Source organism: Pipistrellus kuhlii, unplaced genomic scaffold (assembly GCF_014108245.1).
Source record: "Pipistrellus kuhlii isolate mPipKuh1 unplaced genomic scaffold, mPipKuh1.p scaffold_m20_p_3, whole genome shotgun sequence".
NCBI lineage: Eukaryota > Metazoa > Chordata > Mammalia > Chiroptera > Vespertilionidae > Pipistrellus > Pipistrellus kuhlii.
The window spans coordinates 106,483,797-106,493,273 of NW_023425529.1; the positions used below are offsets into that span (position 1 = coordinate 106,483,797).

The window sequence follows — 9,477 nt, forward strand, 5'->3', positions numbered from 1 at the left end:
AAAGCACAGTGCAACTCTTTACCACCTCCAGTCTTTGCAGAAATTCTCTAAGGCCTTGAATGGGTAATTAAGGTAGTTTCCACTTTGGGAAATAAAAGCATTTTATTTTTTAAATAAAATCTTATTTTATTTATAAAAGCAAAGCATCCCACTTCTCTAAGCCTCAGGTTTCCCATCTATTAAGTGGAGGATAATAACACCTATCTTGGGTGGTTGTTGTCAGGCTTACATATTTCAAGTACCTTTGTGCACAATAGGTCCTTTAAGGTTTAGGGTTTGGACACAGACATACTTGGGGGGCCATTTTTGAGCCTACCACCTTGGTTTTAAATATCATCTATATGCTCCTGACTCCTATCAACCAATTGTCCTCGGCACCAATTCAAGACCAACAGGAATCCCTAACTTGACATGTGGTGAAGAAGGAAAATTTGTGATACGACATGGCTGTGAAAACAGCACACTGCAGAACAATTCAATTGTTAAACAACAAGGATTAAAACAGCACAGCTGTAAAGTTGTCCCAGATAGACATCTCTGTTCTACTCCTCAGTGGTCTGCTCTGCATGGGCCTGCTTTGCTCTGTTCTAGAAAGACATCTTTTATGTTTTAGCTCAGCCAGGGAGAGACAGTCTTCCATTTTCAGTGGAAAAGCTCAGAGTCATAAGGGAACTGGCTAATACTGCCCATATTAGCCAGTCTCTGATTGGTCCGTTCTTAGGCAAATGAGGACTCTAAATTCTTACAGTTTGATTGGTCCAAAATTCACTGTCTGATTCATCAGAATAGATCCACTCTGGTTGGTCGACACTATGAAGCTCCCATTGAATGGGGAAAGCTTCAGTCCTATTGGTTGAAATAGGGTTCTAGGAACTCCTCTATAATGGTGACTCAGATAGCAGAAACACAGTGCAGGTAGGCAGTTCAGTGCAGACTTCTCTGTGAAGTGCAATTTGCATGAGAGGCCCCTGTGCAGAAGTGGCTACGAAGCTCTGTTTTTGTTTGTTTGTTTGCTTTAATTTGAGCCCAGTTAGCCACCAGGAGCCCTTCTTAGTAGATGTCTTTTTTCTTCCCTTCAAGATTTACACTTCATACCCTTATCTCTACTGCTGACTCATCCCTGAATTCCAGATTCATATATCTAATGCTACTCCACTTTGTCACTTAATTGTTTAATGTTTCAAATATCCCTAGACAGTATCTTTATAAATGTTTTTTAATTCTCACCCAAAGACACTTTTATTTATTTTAGAGTGAGACCAAAAGAGAGGGGAACATTGATATGAAAGTGAAGCATTGATCAGTTGCCTCCCACAATTGTTCAAAACTAATTTCCTAGGAATTGTTCTTGATTTTGTCTTTTTTCCTCACAATTCATATCCAAATCATTAACAAGACCTATCAGCACCACCTCCAACGTATATTTTGAATTTTCTCATATCATCTCTACCCCAACCCAAGTCATCATAATCTATGGCCTCTACTGCCACAGTAGCTAATTCCTTTCCCTACTCCTTTTTGAGCCTGACCTTCCAAACTTACACGATCCATTTTTATCACAGTAGCCAGAGGATTTTGTTTTAAAATATCAACCAGATCAGTTACACCTCTGCCTTAAAACTCATCAATGGCTTACCATTGCACTTGGGATAAAATACATCTCCAACTTCACCTCTTCTACTCAGTACTCTCCAAGCCCTGGCTTGGAAATTCCCAATAAACACCCAGCCTCCTTCCTGCTGATGGCCTTTGCACCAACTGTGTTCACCTCCTGGCTACTTTCTTCTCAACACTCAGGCTTCAGTTACAATGTTAGCTCATTAAAGAGTCTTACCCTTCCACCTCTGCAGTACTCATTTGTTCATAACACTGTTATGTCACCTTATTTTATCTCCCTCACAGTACTTCTGCCCAAAATAACCTTGCTTGTTTCTTATTTATTTCATAATTTTTCTCTACTAGAAGAGAAATATCAAGAGAGAAAGGATGTTGTGTGACTTTTCATTATTATATTTCTAGCCCCTAGAATAGTACCTGGAATGTTAGGAGGCACACTGTATTTGTTGAATGAATGAATAGAAAGAAAAAGAGGTTCAAATTTGTTTAACTCTATTCCATTAGAGTATAATGGAAAGACTGGAATCTATACCTTGCCCTAAATCCTGGGATGGGAAAACTCTTGGGAGAATACATACAACAGATGCTAGTAGCAAGGTGAGAGTAATATCCAAGAGAAAGGGCTAGCATGCAATTTCAGAAAGCATAAAACTATCAGAAGCCCAAGTTGAAAAAAAAAAAACTACTGCCTGCTCTAAGGAATTAAGACTGGTCAACCCCACTCTCCCATCCACAAGAAAGGGCATTTTGGTGGGGATCAAGAACAGAAAGAAGTAGCTTGATAGAAAAATTGATTATCATATTCCTTTTTATATAGTAAAGAATTTTGGAGAATTTAAGAATAAATATTATAAAGAGTCTGAGTTCTAGTGGCTTATAAATATTAACATTTATTGTAAACTAGAGGCCCAATACACAAAATTTGCACAGGTCCCTAGGCCTGGCTGGCGATCAGGGTTGATCTGTAGGGCAACAGATGGGATGATGGAGGGGGCCATTGGCATCCATCTTAGCCAGCCTGGCACTGCCCGCTCACCTGCTGTCTAGTCAGTCTCCCCCCCCCCCCCCCCATCACCTCAGCACTTCCTTAGGTCACCTCCCCCTGCAGAGCAACAGGCAGGATGACCAGAAGGCCCCCCACTGGCACCCGCCTTGGCTAGTCTGGGGCCAGCAGTTCTGAGGGCAGCTCCTGCATTGAGCATCTACCCCCTGGTGATCAGTGCACATCATAGCAACCAGTCATTCTGCCATTCAGTAGATTTGCTTTTATTTATATAGGATTTTTTTATACTTAAGGATTAGATTTTTATTATATAGGATATTTTTATACTTGAGGATCTTTTATTGAGTACATGAAAAATATACTCAACATCATTAGCCATCAAGGAAATGCAAATCAAAACCACAATGATGTAATATTTCAGAACTTCTAGGATGGCTATAATAAAAAAAGGCAGATAATAACAAATGTTGGCAAAATTATGGAGAAGTTAGAATCCCTCATACACTGCTAATGAGAATGTAAAATGGTGCAGCCTCCTAAAATACAATATGGCATTTCCTCAAATGTTTAAACAATTACCATATGATCCAGTAATTCAACTTCTAGTTATATACATCCAAGTGAAAGGAAAACTTAGATCTACACAAAAACTTGTACAAGAATTTTCATAGCAGTATTATTCATAATGTAATACAATGTGTGACTTAAATTATAAATTTTGGTAAAGCAAGAAAAGTGACCTCTGAAAATGGCTTCACTATTCATTTGACCCAGAAAACACCACAAAATCATGAAAATCAAGAGGTTCAACTCTTTGTGTTCACTTTAAGAACATTCAAGAAACTGCCCAGGCCACCAACGTATACATATTTGAAAAGCCACCAGGTGTCTGAAACAATGTGTGCCATTCTGTCCTTACAATGGTGGAGTTGGTAGATGTTCCCAGGCAAAACAGTGGGGCTGGACACAGAGCTGGTGGCCCCAAAAGAGTGCTGAATCTTGGCTGCACATGCTTAAAAATCCAGAGCACTGCTGAACTTAAACTTTAGATGTATAATCTCTGGTCACTGAGCACTTCCAGGTGAACAAAACTCCCAAGATGCAGTGTAGAACTTACAGAGTTCCTGCCACATTGAGATGATCCTTACTAAAAAGGAGCAGATTGTTTCTAAACAGAGGAGGTTTTGTCAGAGAAAAAGATATCCCAGAAGAAACTGAAGAAACAAAACTTATGGCCTAAATGCTAATAAAAGTAAAAGCAGAATGTTGGTTGTTTTTATCAGCAACTATATTTCAACTACTTACAAATGGATCAAACAAATTTTCTACAGATTAGAATTAAAACATAGATTATTCTATTTTAAAAAGTGACAAAAGATCCAGTTGGTATAGCTCAATGGTTGAGCATCACCATAGGAACTGGAGGTCTCGGTTCGATTCCCGGTCAAGGCACATGCCCAGGTTGCAGGCTCAATCCCCAGAAGGGGGTGTGCAGGAGACAACTGGTCAATAATGCTTCTCTCTCATTATTTTTTAATATAATTTTTATTGTTGATAGTATTACAGATATCTCCCATTTCTCTATCACCACCACCACCATCCCCTTTGCCTCCATCCTCCCAGCCCCTACTCATGCCCACTGGTCTTCACTACTCTATATTCAGTGTCCATGGGCTATGCATATAAGTGTACAAGTTCTTTAATTTATCTTTTCTCGTCCCCCCAATTCCACATTGAGGTATGTCAGTTTGGTCCATGCTTCAGATCTTACTTTGTTGGTCAATTCATTTTATTCATTAGATTTCACAAATAAGTAAGATCATGTGATATTTGTCTTTCTCAAATTGGCTTATTTCATGTAGCATAATGTTTTTCAGGTCCATGCTTTCCATGCTCTCCCAAAGGGTAACAGATCCCTCTTTTTTATAGCTAAATAGTATTACATGGTATAAATGGGATCACTAGGTCAAATGGAAATTCCATTTTTAATTTTTTGAGGAAACTCCATACTGTTTTCCATAGTGACTGCACAGTCTGCATTCCCACCAGCATGAACTAATGTTCCCTTTTCTCCACATCCTCACCAGTACTTGTTGTTTGTTAAAAAATTTTTTATGATAACCATTCTGACAGATGTGAGGTGATAAAATATCTATCCTACCATTGTGTTTTTAATTTGCATTTATCTAATGCAGGTGTCGGTAAGCTACGGCTCCAGAGCCGCATGCGGCTCTTTTGAAGCTTTACCGCGGCTCCGACAACTTGCAAGCCTGTGTGAAAATGAAGGTAACGTCTTACAGCCCTGATGTGCTGACACTGTGCACTGAGGTTCAGGAGCAAAAATCTCATTAACCAGGTAAATTAAATATTTTAATTAGCTATTAATTTGCAAAAATATATTTTACATTATTAAGTGAAAAAATCCTTTTTTTCTTCAGATTGACAGCTAACTGAACGATCCAGTATATAGCATTAAGGTAAGAAACAATATGTGCAGTGTTATATTTGTTTTAAATGTCACAATGGTTTTGCGGCTCCCAGGTTTTTTTTTCCTTTGGAAATGGGTCCAAGTGGCTCTTTATGTCTTAAAGGTTGCAGACCCCTGATCTAATGGTTAGTGACTTTGAGCATTTTTTTCTTGGCCATTTGTATGTTCTCTTTGGAAAAATGTCTATTTAGATCTTTTGCCCATTTTTTAATTGTGTTGTTTGTCTTCCTTTTGTTGAGTTGTGTGAGTACTTTAAATATTTTGGATATTAACCACTTATCAGATATATCATTGGCAAATATGTTTTCCCACACAGTGGGTTCCCTTTTCATTTTGATGGTGGTTTCTTTTTCTGTGCAGAAGCTTTTTATTTTGATGTAGTCCCATTTGTTTATTTTCTTCTTAATTTCCTTTGCCCTAGGACAGTGGTTGGCAAACTCATTAGTCAACAGAGCCAAATATCAACAGTACAACAATTGAAATTTCTTTTGAGAGCTAAATATTTTAAACTTAAACTTCTTCTAATGCCTCTTATTCAAAATAGATTGCCCATGGTATTTTGTGAAAGAGTTACACTCAAGGGGCCAAAGAGCTGCATGTGGCTTGTGAGCCACGGTTTGCCAACCATCACTCTAAGAGATGTATCCATAAACATATTGCTATGGGAGATATCTGAGATTTTACTGCCTATGTTCTCCTCTAAGATTTTTATGATTTCTGCCTTACATTTAAGTTTTTTATCCATTTTGAGTTGATTCTTGTTTATGGTGTAAGTTGGTAATCTAGTTTCATCTTTTTACATCTGTTTGTCCAGTTTTCCCAGCACCATTTGTTGAAGAGACTGCCTTGATTCCATTGTATGTTCTTGCCTCCTTTGTCAAATATTAATTCACCTTAATGGTGTGGGTCAATTTCTGGAGTCTCTGCTATGATTTATTGGTCTATACCCCTTGTGCCAGTACCAGGCTGTTTGGGTTATAATGGTTTTGTAATATAGTTTGGTATTGTGATTCCTTCTACTTTGTTCTTCATTCTCAAGATTGCTGCAGCTATTCGGCATCTTGTATGGTTCTATATAAATTTTTGGAGTGTGTTTTAGCTCTGTGGAGCATGTCATTGGTATTTTAATAGGGATTGCTTTGAATCTATAAATTGCTTGGGGTAGGATAGATATTTTAATGATTTAATTCTTCCAGTCCATGAATATGGTATACACTTCCTTTTTTTTTTTTTTTTTTTTTTTAATCTTCCTCTATTTCTTTTTTCAATGTCATATAGTTTTCTAAGTATAGGTCTTTTGCCTCCTTGGTTAGGTTTATTCCTAGGTATCTTATCTTTTTGTTGCAATGGTAAGTGGGATTGCTTTTTTAGTTTCTCTTTCTGAGAGTTCATTATTGGTGTATAAAAATGCCATCAATTTCTGGCTGTAGATTTTGTATCCTGCTACCTTGCTGAATTCATTTACTAAGTCTGGTAGTTTACTAGTTGAGTCTTTGGTGTTTTCTATGTACAATATCATGTCATCTGTGAATAATGACAGTTTTACTTCCTCATTTCCAATTTGGATGCCTTTTATTTCTTCTTCTTATCTGATCACTGTGGCTAGGACTTCCAGTACTATGTGGAATAAAAATGGTTAAAGCGCAACCCTTGGTTTGTTCCTGTTTTTAAGGGAAATGTCTTTAGTTTTTGCCCATTGAGTATTATGTTGGCTGTAGATTTGTCATATATGGCCTTTATTCAATAGTATGTTGAGGTATGATCCCTCTATTCCCATTTTGCTGAGAGTTTTTATTTTTAAAAAGGTGCTGGATTTTGTTCAATGCTTTTTTTGTATCTATTGATAGGATCATGTGTATTTATCCTTCGATTTGTTTATGTGATATATCATATTTATTGATATGCAAATATTGTACCAGCCTTGCATTCCTGGAATAAATCTCACTTTGTCATGGTGAATGGTCTTTTTAAGATATCACTGGATATTTTGTTGAGGATTTTAACATCTATGTTCATCAGGGATATTGGTCTGTAATTTTCTTTCTTTGTAGTGTCTTTATCTGGTTTTGGTATTAGGATAATGCTGGCTTTGTAGAAAGAGCTTGGAATTTCTCTTGGATTATTTGGAATCGTTTAAGGAGTGTGTTAGTTCTTCTTTGAATGTTAGTAAAATTCACGTATAAATCCATCCAGTCCAGGACTTTTGTTTTCTGGAAGTTTTTAAATCACTGCTTCAATTTCACCAGTTGTTATTGCCCTATTCAAGTTTTCTGATTCTTCCTGATTGAGTTTTAGAAGATTGCATGTTTCTAGGAATTTGTCCACTTTGTCCACATTGTCCAAATTGTTGGCATATAGTTGTTCATAGTATTTGCTTACAATCCTTTGTATTTCTGTGGGGTCCGTTGTTATGTCGCCTCTTTCATTTTTTATTTTATTTATTTGGTCCTCTCTCTTTATTTATTGATGAGTCCAAGTAGGTGTTCATCAATTTTATTTATCTTTTCAAAGAACCAGCTCTTGGATTTTTTATCTTTTGTACTGTTTTTCAGTCTCTATATTATTTATTTCCGCTCTGGTCTTTATTATTTTCTTCTTTCTACTTCCTTTGAGCTTCTCTTGCTATTCTCTTTTTAATTGATTTAGTTGTAGGATTAAACAGCTTATTAGTGCTTTCTCTTGTTGTTTTGTTTTGTTTAGGTAGGCCCATAGTGCTATGAACATCCCTCTCAGGACTGCTTTCACTGTGTCTCCTAGGTTTTAGGTGGTTGTGTAGTCATTTTCATTTGTTTCCAGAAAGTTTTTAATTTCTTGTTTGATCTCATTGGTAACCCATTCATTGTTTAATAACATGCTATTTAGCCTCCAAGTATTGAATGTTTTTGAATTGTATTGAATGTAGTTGATTTCTAACTTCATGCTATTGTGATCCTAGAGGATGTTTGGTATTACATCAATGATCTTGAATTTGTATTATCAATCTTATTGAATTTGTATAGACGTGTTTTGTGCCCTAACATGTAGTGAATCTTTGAGATCTCTCTCCTTACTGATATTTCTACCATCTCTCTCTAAAAATCAATAAAAAAAAATATTTAAAAAGTAACAAATGGTATAATATTCTTTCAGTGATTATGTGTGTGTGTGAATATATATTGAACTCTGTTGTTGAACTCTTGAAAATAATTAAATAAAAAGCAAATAAAATATCATAAATGGTTACAGTAATTTGGTTAGAAATCATAAATTTTCTGCCGAATCCAGTTTGGCTCAGTGGATAGAGCGTCAGACTGAGGGTTCCTGGGTTCCATACCGGTCAAAGGCATGTACATTGGTTGTGGGCACATCCCCGGTGGGGGCCGTGCAGGAGGCAGCTGATTGATGACTCTCTCTCATCGATGTTTCTAGCTCTCTATTCCTCTCCCTTTCTCTCTGTAAAAAAATCAATAAAATATATTTTTTTTAAAAGAAATCATAAATTTTCTTATCTATTTAATGAAGGGAACGATATATACTCTCAAGAAATACTCAGTCTAGTACTAGTATATATTTAATTTTTTTGTTATTAGGAATTAAAAAGTGAAATTTTTTATAAAATAAAAAAGATGATGATTGACCATAAGTGAAATAAATATTCAGTATAGTTTGAGAGATAGGTTCTACTTACTTTATTGAAGAACAGTCATTGAATCCGAAAAAATAAGTTTCACAATGGTTTTTGCCAATGTATTTTGAAACTTGATAGTACTGAAAAATGTTGCATGGAAAGGAATCAATATCACTAATATTGTCTACTTTGGCTTCTCTATAGTCTTTTTTTTTTTTTTTTTTTTTTTTTTTTTTTTCCCTAGTTAATGACATGCTGAGGATGAAAGTAGCTGAGATTTAATGAGTAAAGATTTTTAGGGCATTCAGTATTCTTATTGCAGGTTTCTTAGTTTTGCTCTCACAGCACTCCCCTTCCAGAATGAAGCTTTCTTTGATAACTGAGGAGATGAAAGAGATAAAGTCATTAAATAAAACAAAACAAACAAAAACAGCCATTACTCCCACCACGTTACTCTATCTTATATTAGAATTCAGAACCTCTCAAGAGGAGCCAAAATATCCTTGTTTTTCTTCTTAACCAGAAATATTTGTAACAAGAAATACCAGAAAGATATGTGGATTAAGTAACCTTATAAAGCTTTAAAATCACCGCAAATCAATACTTTGTATAGTATCTTATTTTTTTTTTTCTTGTTTCTTTTATCCAGGGCAAGTACCACACTAAGATTTGAGATGGGTAAAGGATATGAAATGGGAGAATATCTGATGTAAATGTAGGCACATGCTCAGGCAAATTGTTTTTACAATAGGACCAATAAAA

The 9,477-nt window shown here is 36.1% G+C and overlaps 1 pseudogene; it reads left to right on the forward strand.

The window, feature by feature from the left end:
- The first annotated feature begins 3,384 nt into the window (after positions 1 to 3,384).
- LOC118729615 lies at positions 3,385 to 3,867 on the forward strand (annotated as a pseudogene).
- The last annotated feature ends 5,610 nt before the right edge of the window (positions 3,868 to 9,477 follow it).